The sequence below is a fragment of the Danio rerio genome, chromosome 12 (genome assembly GCF_049306965.1).
Source record: "Danio rerio strain Tuebingen ecotype United States chromosome 12, GRCz12tu, whole genome shotgun sequence".
Classification (NCBI taxonomy): Eukaryota; Metazoa; Chordata; class Actinopteri; order Cypriniformes; family Danionidae; genus Danio; species Danio rerio.
The window spans coordinates 25,468,030-25,487,175 of NC_133187.1; the positions used below are offsets into that span (position 1 = coordinate 25,468,030).

The 19,146-nt window shown below is 36.5% G+C and overlaps 1 protein-coding gene across 4 annotated transcripts in view; it reads left to right on the top strand.

Annotated features, from left to right (window-relative positions):
- Nucleotides 1-2,802: 2,802 nt before the first annotated feature.
- The window catches only part of jcada (junctional cadherin 5 associated a), a 33,033-nt gene continuing 16,689 nt past the window's right edge, over nucleotides 2,803-19,146 (top strand). The window contains exons 1-3 of one of the 4 annotated variants that reach the window (XM_073918476.1): nucleotides 2,803-2,961; nucleotides 5,295-5,363; nucleotides 5,539-5,688. The gene's annotated coding sequence lies outside the window, so the exon portion shown is untranslated. Of the gene's footprint in view, nucleotides 2,962-4,967; nucleotides 5,146-5,294; nucleotides 5,364-5,538; nucleotides 5,689-19,146 lie in introns of those variants that run through there. The other 3 variants (XM_073918477.1, XM_073918475.1, XM_021472546.2) reach the window with 3 other exon arrangements.

The following is a 19,146-nucleotide window of genomic DNA, read 5'->3' on the forward strand; positions in this document are numbered from 1 at the left end:
CTACTGTATTATTGAACCTATAACCTTTTTTTCTCAAATTTGGAGGTGAATCTGTCAGCTTACATGCTTTTTTTATCACATGGGATGGCACTTACTTTATTTGATTGTCACCTCTTTGACCTCACTTGTTTATTGGCTCCTCTTTGGCAGTCTCTTGCTGTATTAAGGCAGTAAAAACTTTTTACATTTCTGTAAACGTTGACAGAACTGCAATATGAACTCACTATGCTTGACTATATGGTTTTAGATGTCTTATTGTGTTTTTATTTTTTATTTTTGCTGATATAAAAATAATGGATAAACAGCATTTGTTTCATCAGGGGGAGTCAGATGTAATAAATCAAAAGAAATGGTACCTTCTATTTTAAAGTATTTGAGATAATCTTTATGTGTTTTTATCTATATTTACTTTTATTTATCTACTTATTTTTTTCTTACAATTTATAGTAAAAAAAAAAGTCTGAATTCTGAGATTGCTATTTGTAATAAATTGATATATTTATATTTTTTTCCACCCTGAATATTCAGATTCAACAAAATAAAAACTCAACAAAATTTTATTATAAATTAAAACTAAATTCAGAATATTTCTCTCAGCTCTGAATTTGTCACAATTCTCTTGTGATTGGGAGTTAAAATATATTCTTGCAGTTTAAACTAGCAAGAGAAAGTCAGAACTGTAAGAAATACAGTTATGTTTTTTTTTTCAGTGTCAACTACAAATTTAAATATATGACCCTGAACCACAAAATCAACCTTATGTTGCACAGATAGCAATAGCAAAAATACATTATATTGGTCAAAATTACAAAAACAAATGTATGCTATAAATTATGATCAAGATATGTGCAACTTGATTTTCAGTTTTTACGTTTTTTTTGTTTTGTTTTTTTTTTACCCCAGATTCCAGATTTTCTAATACTTGCATATGAGCCATATATTGTCGTATTATAACAAATGTCTACATCAATTGAAAGCTAATTTCAGATAATGCATTCATCTCAAGTTCCATAAACTGTCCCATATGACTGGTTTTCTGGCCCACATATGAAAAAAAATTATTAAAAATGTGTATTTATGGCAGCACGGTGACACAGTGGGTAGCACAATTACCTCACAGCAATAAGGTCACTGGTTCGAGTCCTGACTGGGTCAGTTGGTGTTTCTGTGTGGAGTTTGCATGTTCTCCCCGTGTTTGCGTGGGTTTCCTCTGGATGCTCCAGTTTGCCCCACAAGTCCAAAGGCATGAGCTATAGGTGAATTAGGTAAGCTAAATTGTGTGTAGTGTATGTGTGTGGATGAGTGTGTGTGTGTGGATGTTTCCCAGTGATGGGTTGCAGCTGGAAGGGCATCTGCTGTGTAAATCATATGCTGGATAAGTTGGCGGTTCATTCCACTGTGGCAACCCCAGATTAATAAAGGGACTAAGCCGAAAAAAGAAAATGAATGAAAGAATGATTGTGTATTTACTTTATTACTGACACTTTATCAGTCAATCACATGACAGCAACTCAATGCATTTAAACCGAGCATCAGAATGGAGAATGTGATTTAAGTGACTTTGAACGTGGCATGGTTGTTGGTTCCAGATGGTCCGGTCTGGTATTTCAGAAACAGCTAATCTACTGGGATTTTCATGCACAACCATCTCTAGGGTTTACAGAGAATAGTCAGAAAAAAATAGACTGGTTCAAGCTGATAGAAAGGCAACAGTAACTCAAATAACCACTTGTTACAACTGAGATATGCAGAAGAGCATCTCTGAATGAACAACACAATCAACCTTGAGGCAGATGGGCTACAGCTGCAGAAGACCACACTGGATGTCACTCCTGTCAGCTACGAAAGGGAAACTGAGGCTAAAATTTGCACAGGCTCACCAATATTAGACAATAGAAGATTGGAAAAACATTGCCTGGTCTTAGGAGTCTCGATTTCTGCTGCAACTTTCGGATGGTAGGGCCAGAATTTGGCATCAACAACATGAAAGCATGGATCCATAAAGCCTTGTATCAACAAGGCTGGTGGGTAAAATGTCTTGGCACACTTCCATTAGTACTATTTGAGCATTGTGCCAAGCCACAGCCTACCTGAGTATTGTTGCTGCCCATGTCCATCCCTTTATGACCACAGTGTACCCATCTTCTCATGATTACTTCCAGCAGGATAACGTACCATGTTATAAAGCGAGGATCATCTCAGATTGGTTTCTTGAACATGACAATGAGTTCACTGTACTCAAATGGCCTCCACAGTCACCAGAACTCAATCCAATAGAGCACCTTTGGGATGTGGTGGAACGGGAGATTCACATCATGGACACGCAGCCAACAAATCTGCAGCAACTATGTGATGCTGTCATGTCAATATGGATGAAAATCTCAGAGGAATATTTTAAATACCTTGTTGAATCTCTGCAACGAAGGATTAAGGCATTTCTGGAGGCAAAAGTGGGTTCAACTCGGTATTAGTAAGGTGTACCTAATAAAGTGGCCGGTGAGTATATCAAACCAAAACCAAGGTTTCTGATTCCTGATTTCTGTTGGCTGGTTTCTGTCAGACTGGCAATCATGGGACAGTCCAAACCACCAAGCAACCTTAAAAGGACTTAATCTGTTTATAGGTGTAATTAGACGTTTATGCATATTTTATCGTTAATCAACAGTTAGTCTTCAATGGTCACATGTCCAGCATGAATAGGTCTCAGTCTACGGGTTTTTGTGACAGTGGAATGGGATAGGATAGGGTGGGTGGGGTATGTTACAGTCTCAGTAAAAGTTTACCCACACGTTGGGAGGAACCATTCCCCTCGCCAGCCGAGCCGACCCACACAAGACACATTTGAGCTCAGTTCTCTCCCTCTCCTCTGCACAACCTTTCCCTCAGATATGCTCAGCTCAGAGCGGATTCAACACGCCACATCAGGAACTAAACACGGAGCCCGAAAAGAGCACATCTCAGGTACGTGCACGTTTACTCAAATATATTAACGTGAGGTGGGGAAATGCTCATTGACGAGGCTTTCTCCCGGAGCCAGCAGAATTAAACGCGGTTTCAGCTGCTGACGTTACTAACGCCGACCCGTTCAATAAACGCAGGGAACGGAGCGCCTCATAAGGGATGAACTTGCAAGATAACGGACTCGTCCCGTAGGCTAATGTCCCCGCATCTGTCATAGTATAAATGATTTTGTGGACCGAGATTAATCGCATTGATTGTTATCAGCTTATTTGTTGCTTTTCCGCTGTGAGAGAAATACTCCAGAAGGCAGACAGCTCGCTGCTTGTGTGTGAATTGTGTGCTTAGGGGTCGGGCGCAGTGCGCAAGATGTGTGTGCTACATTAGCGAGGTAAAGGGTGAAGTGAGCAGATTGTGTAGAGGATGGATGAGCTTTACGTATTTTGCTATTGTAACTTTGATGTCAAGACAAGTTATGAGCTCAGGGATTCACTGGATTCCGTTTCAGAGGTGTTCATTCACAGCTAACAACATTCTTTTAAATGTATGCGCATGACATTTATTTGTTTTCACTTGCGCGCATCATAATAAAAGGTGTGAGGGTGTTGGCCAACCTCTCAATTAGCCTACATAGTTCGTTAAAATATAAACAGACTGTTTAATTGTGTTTTCAAACTTTTCAATAATCATACATTTGTTATAAATTAGCGAAATGTCTTATGGGGGTTTAAAACCTTCAAGTTTCATTGTTTTGTTTTTTAAGTTTCAAATTTGTATTGCATATGGAAAACTTTTAGTAATATATTTAAATGACATTTTAACCTAAAGGTTGGGTTTGTGCATATTTGACCCAAATTTGGGTTGAACAACCCATTTTAATTCTAGGCTATGCATTATTCATTTGGATCAGTTATAAAAATTCTAAGAATAAATTTAAAATATTTTATCATTTACATTTAATAATATATGTACACATAACAGCTATAAATATATGTAAAATGTTTTTTTATGTCATTAAGACCATGTTTACACCTGGTATTAAGATTTTTGTTCATCCATATACAAGTGGATACAGGTGCTAAATACTGTGGCAACCGGGTTTAGGAAGTTTTGACCAAGCTAATTATTTTTGGCTCATAAAATGTTCTGGGAATGTTAGATTCTTGTTCCCTAAACATTCTCTGTTGGTTGGTCCAGAAGGTTTTTGAAGATTCTGTTTAAGTTGCTACAAAAAGAAACTCCCTTCAACATTCTGGGAGGTGCCATCTTTGGTGCCAAAAAATCTTTTATCAAGAGGGTTCCTAAAACATTCTTATTTAGTTCCCAAAAGTAATTAAATGAGAACTAAACTGCAACCATATACTAACTTTAATAAATAATCTGTGTTTGCAGGGAGGCTTGTCCAATTTGGACCAATTCTAAAAACAAAAGCATTTCATCATAATGTAGTCAAATTTGTACAGCTACTGAAGGCCAGCTACTCTTTGTGTACAACTCAAAATTGTAAACATTACAGGACGTGTTGTTGTAGTTCACTAACCAGACCGGATTATCTAAGATCAAAACTTTCTTTTGAAGTAAAAAACATTTTAAAACATGGTTCTCTATGAGTCCTGATCCAAACACAAACCCACATCATTTAATATAGATTTGTAGATATTTCAAAATATTAAATTGAAAGCCTTTAAAAAATCCGGAAAGTCAAAAGGGACATATTAAAACTCCAGGTGTACACAGGAATATGTGTTTCTCGTCAAGTTGTGATGCGATCAACAAAAACCCACCATAAAACCATGTGTTGACTAGGGGCAAAACAAAAGGTTTAGGTGGCAAAACATGGCATCCCAGAAAACAGTATTAGTCATCCATTGCCTAAATGTGAATGGTGATCAGGCAGCTTCTATTGGTTGTGTCAGCAGTTGTTGTTAAACTGTTCAGACAAACAGCCTCCTGTTGTGTTGACACCGGCTGGTTAGTGAATAACATCAAAGGGCATGTGTCTCACGTGCAGAGGAAGCGACCTGTGTCAGCTTGCGGGATGCGAACAGTGAGGTGCGAGGTCAACAACTCTGAGCCGGATAGTAACTCCACTCAATCGGGAAGCTACTGTACTGTTCAAAAGAAGCTTTTTGGTGGTGCTACTTTTGACCTTGACTTGAGTAGATGCCAGCAGAGCAGAGGCGTCTGGTTAGAATGAGCCCTTATTTATTTGAAATGCTTTTGTTTTGAAATAAGTGTATAACAGTTGTATAACAGAACTTTTGATAACCAAGGGCCTGTTTAGAAGCAGTTGGAACGAAACTAATCAAGTAAATCTGTCCTCATGTGGTTTACAGATCTTTGTTTTCAAAAGCAAGGCTGCAGTGATTATGTAAAGCTGTGGACGTTGGAAGCTGTTGTAAAAGGTGAAGAAACTAAACAAATGGTCGCTCACGATGAAATCTAAACAGGTCAAGTTGAGGCCAAAATTATCAAAGGTGTATTATGAACAAAAGATTAGCAAAAGGAATGCATCAATATAAACAATATTGCACATTTAAAAAAAATTCTAATTGGTTGACCACTCACTTTTCTTTTCAGAGAATTGTATCTTCAAAGCCACACTACTCCAGTAGTAACATGAACGTTCAAGCGGTCTGCTTAACTATTCCTTAAGTCTAAAGGAAAGGGAGGGCAAAGGAAGGACAGCATGGGAAGAGAGCTGAATCACACAGCATCACTTATCTAGTGGTACGTGGAGAAAAGGCTGAAGTCTGTTTCCTGGAAATGTGCTGATACTGCTAGTGTGTGCATTCTGTTGGTCACAGAAAGTGCATTTTTAATGAATGAAGTGATGAGGGCTGTTTTTTACTGAATGAACTGATGGCATTATTTTATCTTAGTTAAAAAAAGCTTTGATTTATCCAAAAACTACTTTTCTTTATCCGATGAGAACTAAAAGTTTTAAATTTAGCTAAAGTGGAGGTAAACGTATGTCAGGCTTTTTCTGAAAATATAATTGTGAATACTGAATAGTGAAAGTGAATAGGGTTCAACTTATAGGCCAAAATCCATATTTAGGCAGCTTTACAGTCATTCACAACTTATAAATAAGGTTCTTTTCTAGACAGCTAGAAGAAATAAATAGAAAATGTCCTCCTTGGCCCATTCCTGCAATGCATGTTCACATGTGGCAGTGTCAACCTTGCTTGTTGACATAGACAGGTTGGGAAGGTCACATGTGACAGATCGTAAGTGACATGAGGAATGCGCAAAGACTAACTGTTTTTAATCATTCAGATGTATTAATCATTTCTGTGAAAATCTGCACCCATGTGTTTTTTTTTAATTTATAGCGAAAAAATACAGTTGAAGTCAGAATTATTAGCCCCCCTTTGAGTTTTTTTTTTACTATTATTTAAAAAAATGGTGTCTAACAGAGCAAGGACATTTTCACAATATTTCTGATAATATTTTTTCTTTCAGAGAAAGTCTTATTTGTTTATTTTGGCTAGAATAAAAACAGTTTTTAATTAAAAAAAACATTTTAAGGTCAAAATTATTAACCCCTTTAAGCTATATTTTTATTACAATAACTTGCCTAATTAACCTATCCTGTCTAATTAACTTAATTATTGTAGGTAAGCCTTTAAATGCCACTTTAAGTTGTATAGAATTGTCTTGAAAAATATCTAGTAAAATACTATTTACTGTCATCATTGCAAATATAAAATAAATACAATTTTAGAAATGAGTTATTAAAACTATTATGTTCAGAAATGTGTTGAAAAAATCTCTCCATTAAACAGAAATTGGGGTAAAAAATAAACGGGGGGCTAATAATTCTGACTTCAACTGTATATATGCACATATACAAAAATGCATATTCAGAAGTCCCTAGTAATAGATATTAACCAAAAGAGTTTAATTCAGTCTCATTCAGAAAATAGAGAATGTTCTCTCTTTACAATAGGACTGGGCAAATCATTACAAGGGTTCTTGTACAGTGTAATCCTATTTATCTCATAGTAAATGTTTGGCCATTGCTCTTTCAAAGAATAAATAGCATTAAAATAAGTTTATTTTCAGTAATTGCCTACAGGATACTGAAAGACAAAAGAGAAAAAGAATAAGATACAGCATTGAAGTCCAAATAATGGTGTTTTATTAGAAAATATATCTTGAAAACAAAGTAAAACATATTATGACAAAGCATTAATTCTTTAGAACTTTCCCAAAAAACAATATGACTTAAAAACGACATGACTTAACTACAACAGTTTGAGTTTGTGACTATCCGTTGTTTGTGATGCAGCAAGTCCAGAGATGTTGTGTACATTGTGATTCACGACGTCACAACTTAACAAGCGGATAGATAGACATTAGACTTCATTATGATATGAAAAGAAAAACTTTCCAAGAGAAGTTCCTTATATATTTCATAGTTACAAAAGATGTTGGACTAACAATTTAACTGCTTTAAGATCAGACGTTTTTTGGTTGTGCTAAACATTTAACAAGCAAAGTGCAACCATCTGCAGATGAAACAGTGCAATGAAATAGCGGCCTAATGGTAATTAAAAAAGATGCAGGGTAACGGATTGCTATATAGCTCTTGCGTATGATGAAGTCATACATTAAAGGCCTTAAACTCATATGGAAAACAGATGGAACTCTGAACTTTCCTATATGCTCCTGTATGGATTCCACTGGTCAAATGCATTAGCTTGGGATGATTAAGCTCAAGGGAGGAATAGAAAACGATAAGGATCACTGGTCAGCTTTTTTTCTCTCTCTGATTATAACAGCAACCTTCTTCACTGTTCAAGGTTTTGAAGGGCATGAGCAGAAATAGCACTACATTAGGTGTTATATGCAGTTTTATGTGCTGTTACCTGGCCATGTATTTGTTTATACTATATTGTAGGCTTTTATTTTACCATTGTAGATTTATTAAGAGTCTATAATCAGCACGTTTGCCTGTCTGAGTTTTTTTTTAACACAGTGGTGTTTGCTGAAAAGTCTCTAAGCTTCTTCCCCTTCATTTGAGATCATATTCTTTGGCAGGATAAGAGTGTAATTAGCAGAATGCTTATGTATGCCAGTCCTTTGATCAGAGTGTTTTAACTGATAAACCTTGTCACCGTCGTCTCTCTGTAAGTCAAGTCTCCTCACTCTAATTATGAACAGACATTCAGGTTAGTTCATTAGCAACCCTGTTGAGAACAAGTCATACTCTTCAATGTTATGTCAATGTTAAAGGGGTAGTTCACCCAAAAATCAAATATTGCTGTTAATGTGCTCCGCCTCAGGCAATCCAAGATGTAGAAAGTGAATTTTGTCTTTATTAGAACATTCAAGAAGAATTTTAGTTGAAACTGAAACCGTGGTCCTTGGTAGTTAAAAAAAACAACTGCTACCAATACTTTGAAAGACAAAAAAGACACATCCATCTTATGAAACATTTAAAATAAACATAGTAATGCAGCAAAATAATGTTCAGTTGGGTTTTACTTCATAAGACCTTATATACACTGACAAAAGTCTTGTCCTCAATCCCAGAAGAACTGCAGGAGACCTATTTTAACCGATATGGACCCAAGCTTCTCAAAGAAATCAGTCAAGTTTGGTGAAGGAAAAATCATGGTGTGGGGTTATATTCAGTATGGGGGTGTGTGAGAAATCTGCAGAGTGGATGGCAACATCAACAGCCTGAGGTATCAAAACATTTGTGCTGCCCTCTACATTAAAAACCACAGCAAGAGGGCAAATTCTTTAGCAGGATAGCGCTCCTTCTCATACTTCAGCCTCTAAATCAAAGTTTCTGAAAGCAAAGAAAGTCAAGGTGCTCCAGGATTGGCCAGCCCAGTCACCAGACTTGAACATTATTGAGCATGTCTGGGGTAAGAAGAGTCTGGGGTAAGAAGAGGGGGCATTGAAGATGAATCCAAAGAATCTTGATTAACTCTGGGAGTATAATTAAATAATTATACTTAAATAATTAAAAATCAAGACATGATCATGTTTTATTTAGGTAAAGAAGCGTAATCTAGAGGCCTTTGCCTTTCATTTAAGCCACTTCTGATAGCAAATAATCAACTAGAAATTATTTGTTGCTCCTAAAACTTGGATACCCAACAAGATTTTTTTCCAACAAGAGTATAAGGTTGTTTACACTAGTGCGTTTTCATTTTAAAACAGTGTTTTAGAATCAAACAGCTCCACGTACAGACTGTGCTTCAGAAAAATGGTCTCTGTTCTCACTAAACAGCTAAGCACAATAATAAATGCTCACTCGCATGAACATATTTTGTTGCCATTATATGGTGTACTGGTTTTGTAATTGTTCCATGTGAAGGGCTTGACCAATCTGCAAAAGTTCAGAAGACCAAGCAGAGTGAATGTGAAGTGCACGTTGTTTTCAGAAGTTTGCATTTCAGTCCATCATCACTGAAACCGAACACCAGTTTTTGCTAGTTAAAATGTGGCTTTTCTGAAGGCTCTGTTTTAACAGATCCAACATGTCAAAGTAGTGTGAATGCCAGGTGTAACCATAACAAACCTACCTATATTGTTTTAAAACAATGATGCACTTATGTAAATGGCATCTACATGTATTTTCAGGAGTCACAGGTATTCAATTAGTTTCTTGTAGCCATTGACTTGACTTTAAAGGTCCCATGAAATTAAAATAAAGTTTTTCAGATGTTAGCATCAGTATTGTTAGTATTTAAGATAGTGTGCTCCAAAACAGTGACGAAATTCGCCTTTAGTAGATATATAACTTAAATAAACATGCAAAGCTTGTAGTTTGTCACTTCTGCCTAAAAGAATTGATCATCATCTCATATTTTAGTTTCTCATCAAATCATAACCATCATATGCTCTGTAATATCTGACATTTCCCGCCCCCTTCAAGAGGCTTCTCATTTGCTTTTCACGTAATCTGCTTAATCTCAACCACTTTCACTGGTAGAGCGGTGTTAAAACAAAACTTTATTGGCTGTTTAAAAAAAGGGGGAGGGGCTACACTATGTCCCTCCTTCTCTGCATGTTTCAGTTGAGATTCAATTCAATTCAAGTTTATTTATATAGCGCTTTTACAATGTAGATTATGTCAAAGCAGCTTATCACAGAAGTTCTAGTAAATAGATTACATCAAACATCAAATAAGAATGCATATTTCAAAGCACTTTATGGGACCTTTAAAGTTTTCTAACTCACTGTAAATATCACAGTTTCAGCTAAAACATTTTTTTAACCTTCCATTGAACGAAAAAAATCTACCTAAGATGGCATGAGGGTGAGAATTTTTCTTATTGTTCTTGTTTTTGGATTTTACTTTTAATAACACATTAGTAGACATCTTTAGTCAAATCTCTGGACCTAATATTTAACCTAGCATAGTGTTTTTCCGCTCATGTAAGTTGTTATATTGTATTTTTGTTGGATGTTGGATCATCTTCCTCAAGGCCTTTGTGCTTCTTGTCATAAAAAGAAGACTGGCGTACAAATCGCAAATGTCTTAAATGACATTGAAAAATATCGCCCATTAGTGACAGACACAGGCATATACTTTAATAGATATATTAAATTCAGATTCATTTTTTATTGACCATTTGAGTCCTGACTATTCAGTTCAGTTTAAATGACCACATTACAAGCACAAGACACAGAGCAGCATTTGACCTTGAAAGTACTTGCGAGCACTGATACACAGACCCCATTTTAAGCCAGCATATTTCAGGATTCAGGATTAAATCTGCACCTTTTGCTTTTAAATGAGCAAATAAACCTACCCAACTTGGCTTGGGAATCTAATTCCTGTAGGAAACTGTTTTAAATCTTAAGGGAAGAAATATATAGTGTTGACATACAGATCTGGATCCTGCACTCTTTTGGTAAATTGTAAAAGTGGTATTTTTTTAAGCTTGTGGAACTGAATTGTACTGTATTTGGCATTGTGGTTGGTTCTAGTCTGGGAAAAACATTTCTGCTTTGATGATCCTCTGTTCGTTCTGCCAATTGAGTTACCAGACTTTAAATACATTTCTTTAGTGCTGCCAGTGACACCATACTTGTAGGCTATTGTTTGAAAACCCACTTTTCAAAGACAGCAAAACGGTCATCACCATGGCCACAGCACAAGCAAAACAAGGGCTGGTTTATGTTTTTTTTTTTTCCTCGAAAGATGCAGCTTCGGGGTGTCATTTGTAAAAAGAGAGGCATGAATAATTTGATGGCAACAACTATGACATCATACACTTCAACATCTGAACCCAGAGCACTAAGAAATGCAAATCCCCAATTGAGGCTTTATTTAAAGTATGGCTTAATTTAAAGCTTGTGGATAATGTCTATGCGGGGCAGCACAGTGGCACAGTGTTTAGCATTTTTGTCTCAAAGCAAGAAGGTTGCTGGTTTGAGCCCTGGCTAGGCCAGTTGGCATTTCTGTGTTGAGTTTGCATGTTCTCACCATTTTGGCGTTGGTTTCCTCTGGGTGCTCCGGTTTCCCCCACAGTCCAAAGACATGCGCTATAGGTGAATTGACTGAACAAATGTGTATGAAGTGTATGTGTTAATGTGACAGTAAATGGGTCTTTCCCAGTACTGGGTTGCAGCTAGAAGGGCATCCGCTGCATAAAAACATGCACTGAAAAAAATGCAGGGTTCCACAAAATTCATTCATGTTGTCCCAACACAAATTGATTAGGTTAACTTAACACTTTTAACAAATTTTTTTTGATTGAACATAAAAAATTGTCTCAATGAAATCTCAAGAATTGTGTTGTTTCAGCTCATTTTAAAAAACTAGTTTGAACGAGCAAAAAAATATATATTTTTTTAAGTTTATGCCAGAATAATTGGTTAATAGGTTCATTTTGCTGTGACAACCCCTGATAAATAGGGGACTAAATATGAATAAATAAATGTCTATGCCTCTTAATATCTGTATTATAGTCTTATATGCCAAACTGAATATGTTTTTCCATGTTGTTAGACGGGCAGTGTGAATTTTGGGGTTGGTACGATTTTTTGTTTTAGGCTATTTTGACATGATGAAAAACAAATTATTTCAAATTATTTTCAAATAAAATGTTGTCAAGATTAACCCAATATATTAAAATGTATACAAGAATGCTGTATTTCACATTATGTGACAAAATTACTTTACGCCAAGAGAACAACATTATGATTTTAACTAAACTTGCACACTGAAACTATTATTTAAAAGTTTGCACTTTCAACCCCCTCAAAAGGTGATGTTATGTACGTAACATGAATGAAGTAAAAAGCTTTCTGTTCTTAGGTTTCAGTTTTCTGTCTTCAGTGCATTAATTAATGATGTAATTATTTAGTAATTACATCATTAAAATTGTATTTAGATTACTTTTCTAATTACTATGTCTGAAAAGTAATTCAATTACTCAGTAAACTTAATCAACTGCTTATTGTACTACAGGAGTAAGAATGACTACATTTCATACAGGACTAACAGCACTATCTGTGCATTATGATAATCCTTTTATTTACTTTCCTTGGCAAGGCGGTGATGTAATGATAGTGTATTGATGACATTTATTTTTAGCTGCGTAAGACAAATAAAAATGGTGTTTTCGAATAAAGATAAGGTTTGATCAAAGATTTACGAGAACTGAAAGGGTACAGTGCTTGTGAACTTCCAACTACACAAAAGATGGATTGAATTACTTGTTGGCAAAAATTGATCACACTGGTTCAGTTTGTCGGGTGTGGTTGACCACGCATTGACCATACGTTTGAAAATATCACCACTGTCAAAGACATTATTCTGAGCCAAGAAGACACACCCATCGCACTGTCCAACAGATTGCACGGGAGTCTGGCAATTATTGACTCTAAAATGTAAACATTGCTTTATTTCTGTGCATGCTAATTTAGTTGGCAAGTGATAAATTTAAAGCATTCTGTCAATATTTGGGTTATCGTTGTTTAAAAAAGTAATGCGGTGATTTAAATCAGGTGAGGCTGAAATGTATACATATCATATCATTTCATCTATTTGCCATCTAATTACAAAATATTGAGTTGGGGTATTTTGATAAAATTTAGCTTGAATTTGTTTGAGATACAGTGCCGACACAGTCTCTCAGAAATTATAAGTATTTAAAATAGGCACTATCATTATAAATAAATTGCACTGTTGCAATCTAAACAACTACATTCTCACCTGAAAATGCCTCAAAATACATTATGTTGTCCAACAGCTGCAATATTTGTTAAACTGTAGAGTGTCCTCTGGGTGAAGGGTGAAGAGACTGGATAAATTTAATTATATTTTAATGTGTAAGCCGCTTGTACTTTCTATCTATTTAATGCACTTTTGCTGAATAAAAGTATAATTCTATTAATATGTATTTATCCATTAATGTATCTCCAGCATTGTGCTAAATAAGTAAAGCATCTATTCAATTATTAACTAGTAGGAACTAAGGATGGCTGACGTGAAACTGACGTTTCGACACAGTGTCGAGACCCCGAAGCGCAAGTGTTTCGAAACACTGCACCGAAGCATGATCCGAAACACCCAGGTCACGTGACTAAAGTGTTTCGAAACACTTGGTCACGTGACTAAAGCGATTCAAAGCATTGATCATTTCAGAGGCGTTTCAAGACCCGGAGAATCTGCATTTGTCTGGCATGATCAATATTGTGTCTTGTATGGCTTAGTGGACCGTGCGTGTGTACAACAGTACTGTGTTACAAATTTGTTTTGGGTTCGAATCCCGACTAGTCCAAATACTACAAAATCATGATTTTATATATTTTAATCATGTTACTGTTTTATGGTGTAGTCTAGATAGGATACAGCTACGGATATGCCATCAATTTAGCATAATTTTTGTAACACTGTAAAACAATAATTCATATTTTTACAGTACTGTGATGGGTTTAGGTTTTGGATAGACGTTAATAAAATACAATGGGAAATTTAATTAATAATATAAATAATTATTGTTAACTTCTGGCCACAACTGTATCTGATCTAGCAACAACCCTGTTTTATGAACAAAACAATACAAATTTATTTACAAGGTGTTTATTCGTATGTCAGAGCAATGTTGAAACAAAACGATACAATAACAAAGCATTACCAACTGGTATTAAAGCATTTCAAAATAATTGTTTCAGTTTGGATTCGAACCCATCATTCCCGCATATTGGTCATGAACTCTAACCGCTCGTCTAAACAACTTGCAGATTTAAGGCTACAAAGTGGGGTTTCATACCCTAATTTGCTCAACTGTTCTTTGCTGAAGCTGTTTCAGTGAAATACAAATAAAATGACCACTAGGTGTCGCCGTAGAGTGGTGTTTCGAAACGTTTTGAAGCTTCGACACATTTGCTTCGATAGTTTCAGTGTTTCACTAAGCCTCGCTTTGCCCACCACTAGTAGGAACCAGCAGATTTTCCTCTGTTGATGTTTTTTTTTGAAGAAGAAGAAGAAGAAAACCAATTCATACAGTAGTTGTTCACTTGTCAAACTGTAGGTAGCCTGTCAACAAACTGCACATTGATAAAGGTGTATATCAAACAACTGTCTGAACACAATCTTATATATTGGTTTGATCTGTACCAGAGATCTGAAATGACCGAAATACATCTCACAGCCTGCAACAGGCCCTAAGAAGGATAAATGAACAAGTCAACCCGGGAATGGAGACAAACTGTGTAGATGTTTGCCAGCACATTATACTTGTTTAGAGCCAAACAAAGTCCAATTCTTTTAAGGGCCAGTGAGTTCAACGTGACAGAATGGAGATATTACAATCCTAAAACCCAGTTTGGAGAAGTGTCTCCATCTGTTTTGACTCTTTCCTCTCAGTATCAATGTCTGTCTGACAGACTTTTGCAACTCCTCCGCCCCTGTCCCTTGAAACATGGAAATCCTCAGGAAACAGAGGTCAACACTGATGATGTCACAGTGTTTACGATGAAGAACTTGTTGTTCAAGTGTGAACACGTGCCTGTTAAGGGACAGCGTAGGAGTTTTTAGTGGAACAATGCTGGGGTGAGGCTCTGGAAGAACTTTTTTATAGGACAGGGTTGATGTTGCTTTGGTTATTATTAAACCTTTGTATATTCACGGACATTCAGGATGCCTGTTTACATTCGACTCAGTGGATGAGATGATGCCGTGTCATGGTACAGTGGCTGTGCTTTCAGGCATAATACTGGTTTGTCCATTACGTGCATGTTTATAGCAGTTATTAGACAATCTGCGAGGAGACATTAGTTTATTGAGGTTGTTCATTATGAGCTTCATCATAGTTTGTTCTGTCACTCCAGAGACTCCATCAGGATGTAATCTAAATCAGCCTTATTTATTCTCTGATGCACATTCCTGGTTTATTGAGGATGATTCATTTGTTCAGATTATTGCAGAGAAAACAAAATGTTGACCTTTCTATCCTATATCCATGTATAACAACTTGCTCGTCTATCTTTTTCAGTTGAGATGCTAGTCTGTCTTAAACGGTGCTAAAAATGTTTTGAGACACATCTATCATTCTGTCACGATCACCAGCAATCTAGCCTATGCAGATCACTGGAGAACTACACATCTGCCACCACATGAACTACAACTACCAAGATGCTTTGCACCAAGCAGCACCTGCTTCAGCTGTAAACAATCTGGACTGATACACACACAGGTGAAGATCATTGTGACTGATTACTCTGATTATAAAACCCTCTCTCTCTCCCTCTATCTATATCTATCTCTCTCTCTCTCCCTCATTGCGAAGTCTTGTGTATCTGTGAAGTGTGCAATTCTGAGCGTTCTTGTTAGCTCTGCCCTGTTCATGTTGTGATCATTTGAGTGATTTACTGTATATGATTGTTAGTCTGTAACACCACGAAGCGTTTCTTAGTGGTGGGCAAAACGAGGCTTCTTGAAACACTGAAACAGTAGAAGCAAATGTGTCAAAGCTTCGAAGCATTTCGAAATCCGTCTCTACATATATTTTTACAGTATATATTGCTCTGGAACAGCTTCAGCAAAGAAACTGTTACGCAAATTGAGGTATTAAACCTCATGTTGTAGAGTTGAGGTTTCGAGTGATTTAGTGAAGCGGTGAGAGTTCCTGACGAGCATGCAGAGGTAATAGGTTCGAATCCAGGGAGTTGCAGCTGTAGATGTTAGTTTTTAAATGCTCTGTTCCTCTAAGTGTTTTGTTTTAACATTGGTCTGACATCCAAATGAAAACTTTGGGAATAAATATGTCTTGTTTTGATCATAAAATGAGGTTGTCAGTCAAACGTAGATTTGCCAGGTTTCAAAACTCTTATGAAATAACCGATGCTTTGAATCGCTTTAGTCATGTGACCTGGGCTGTTTCTCTGGTCTTGCCAGGTCACCTCAGAAGAATGAACTCGGGAGACCGCAAGAACAGAACGTGTGGTGAGAAATGAGATGCTGCATTCTTCCTGCTGGCCACATGACCTTCCCGCAATGTGAAAATAATTTAAACATTACAGCAATCATACAAGAATTAATCGTTTTTTCCATTTTTAATATATATAACATGCACAAAATACTTACAAATATACTTTGCACAATATAAATAAAACATTTTTTAATACCAATTTCAATATATAAACACCCTTAATGTGGGTATGCCTTTATTAATCTTTTCAAGTTTACTTTTACCGTATCATCCAGAGAAACTCCTGAGAAAAATAAGTTATATCTCTGAACTTTAATATAAAATCTTTATAAAATACTGCGCTTCCCACCTTCTTTATTCAGCTATTATGACTTCTGAGACTTCAAGAGCAAGTTTGTTGCTCAAGTCTGCATCGATGCATCCTCGATATCAAGAACACATCCGGGAACTTTCACGCTTCCTCTGTTCTTGCGGTCTTGAGTTTTGGAACTAAACTTTGCCGGTTGATGATGACGTTACAAGAGAACACGAGGAAACAAGATGGATGAGGAACGCATATTGAGAAACAGCCCTGGTGTTTTGAAACACTTTAGCTACGTGACTTGGGTGTTTTGAATCACCTTAGTTTCGGATCATGCTTCAGTTCAGTGGTTCGAATCACTTGCGCTTCGGAATCTCGACATTGTGTCGAAACGCCAGTTTCAAGTCAGCCATTCCTAGCGTTTCTTTGTCTTTCCGTGTTTGATCCTTGCTTTGTTTTATTGTTTATGTTGATTCTTTGCCACCTGTATTAACCTCTTTGTCTTTGACTACGCTTTGGGAGTACACCTGTTATACTGCCTGTACCTGCTTGACCATACCTGTTACACATGCTCACCAAGGCTGCATTTATTTAATGTATAGTAAAAATGTATTTTGGAAGATATTTTTGTTATTTAAAAAAAAAAAAGAATATATAATAAAAATAATAATGGGTAAACAAAAAGCTTTAGTTATAATTGAGCCCAATAATAATTAAGCATATTAAATGGCACTGAAATCTGGTCAGCTTTGTCCTTCACAAGATTAAAGTACATTTTACAATATTAAATTGTTCTTTTAAATTGTAACAACATATTTCACAATGGGCAGCGTGATGGCGCCTCGGTGGTTATAATTGTCACCTCACAGCAGGAAGGTCACTGGTTCGAGCCTCGGCTGGGTCATTTGGAATTTCTCTGTAGAGTTTGCATATTTCCTGCATTTGGCAAGCTACTGTAAATTGTCCATAGTGTATGTGTGTGAATGAGAGGGTATGGGTGTTTCCCATTGATGATTTGCTGGATAAGTTGAGGGTTCATTCCGCTGTGGTGACCCCTGATTAATAAAGGCACTGAATAAATGAATGAATATTTCACAATGTGAATGTTTTAAAGGTTTTTTTTTCTTGCCCAAAATATAGCCTTGGTGAGCTTAATATTCTCAATAAAACACATCATTAGTAGATGATGACACTTATAAAAACACTCATACCTTCTGTGTCTTCGTTTCATTGTCTAGTCAATTCCTTGTCACATAACTTTAATCGTAATAACACTTTTTTGCAAGCTAACTTGTATCAAAGTTAATTGAGTGTTTTTGTCTGAGGGTAAATGCTCTTTGTTTTATTAGGCTTTTACTTTTGGTCTTATTTTCTTTCACAAACATACCACAAATCTGACTAAGTCTAAGAATAAAGAGTTGACACCAAACTGTCATGGCGGCGGCTCTGGGCTCCGCGGGCCTGCTGGTAAAGGGGGATGGGGAGGGGGCAAGGCGGGCCAGATCTAAAAATGTGTGATTCATTTATGAGGGAAGGCAGCGCTGGCTCCACGGGCAAATCTTACAGTCTACAGAGGAAAAGAGTTCAGTCTCCTCTGAGGTTAGAGACACACACGTCCTTTGTGGGATTTATCTTAAACGTTTAGTTTCAAACGGGGGTTTTACAGGAAGCAAATGGCACATAGAGGTGGTCTTGAGTGTTTATTGATGAAAAAAATCAAAGGTTTTCGATATCTGAGTGGAATCAAATGATTCACTGTTATTGTGGCGTTTTGGCTCAGATGCGCCTCATGACATCACTGGTCTGCCTGAGCTTTTGTTCATTTTTAGCTTGAGACATGTGTTAGCCATAAAAGCAGGTCATTAATAAAAAAAGCAAAGTAGTCTAGATCACGTATCTGCAATTTTATGATTTTACTCATGCTCTAAGAGGCAGTTTGTCATTGGTAAAATTTCAGCTGCGCTCTGAAGCAGCCAGACATTTCTGTGCCATTTAAAGTCTCGGAGGACCTGGCTTGAATTGTTTCCACTTTGTGCCCAAGTTTTAGCTTTTCAGTGTTATTGTGTTGCTAAGGGCTGAAGACATAATGTGGGGCCTGAGAGGGTATTTTAAAGTTTGTTTTTTTAAATGTTGTGTTTTTTTAACTAATTTGTATAAACTGAATTTGAAATTTGCAAAAAAAAAATTGTGTGCTACTCTGTCCTGTATTTTGCTTCATTGCCTTGAATTTTGGTTCATGTAAAGTGATTTCAACCCAGGCTCATTAAAAAAATTGTGCCTTAGCTTACATTTTTTCATTCATTAATTTTTCTTCAGCTTAGTTTCTTATTTATGAGGGGTCACCACAGCAGAATGAACCGCCAACTATTCTAGCATATTTTTTTACGCAGTGGATGCCCTTCCAGCCACAACCCAGTACTGAGGAAGCTTACATTTTTAACAAAATGTAAATTATATTGCTCAGGGTATGTTTCGTTG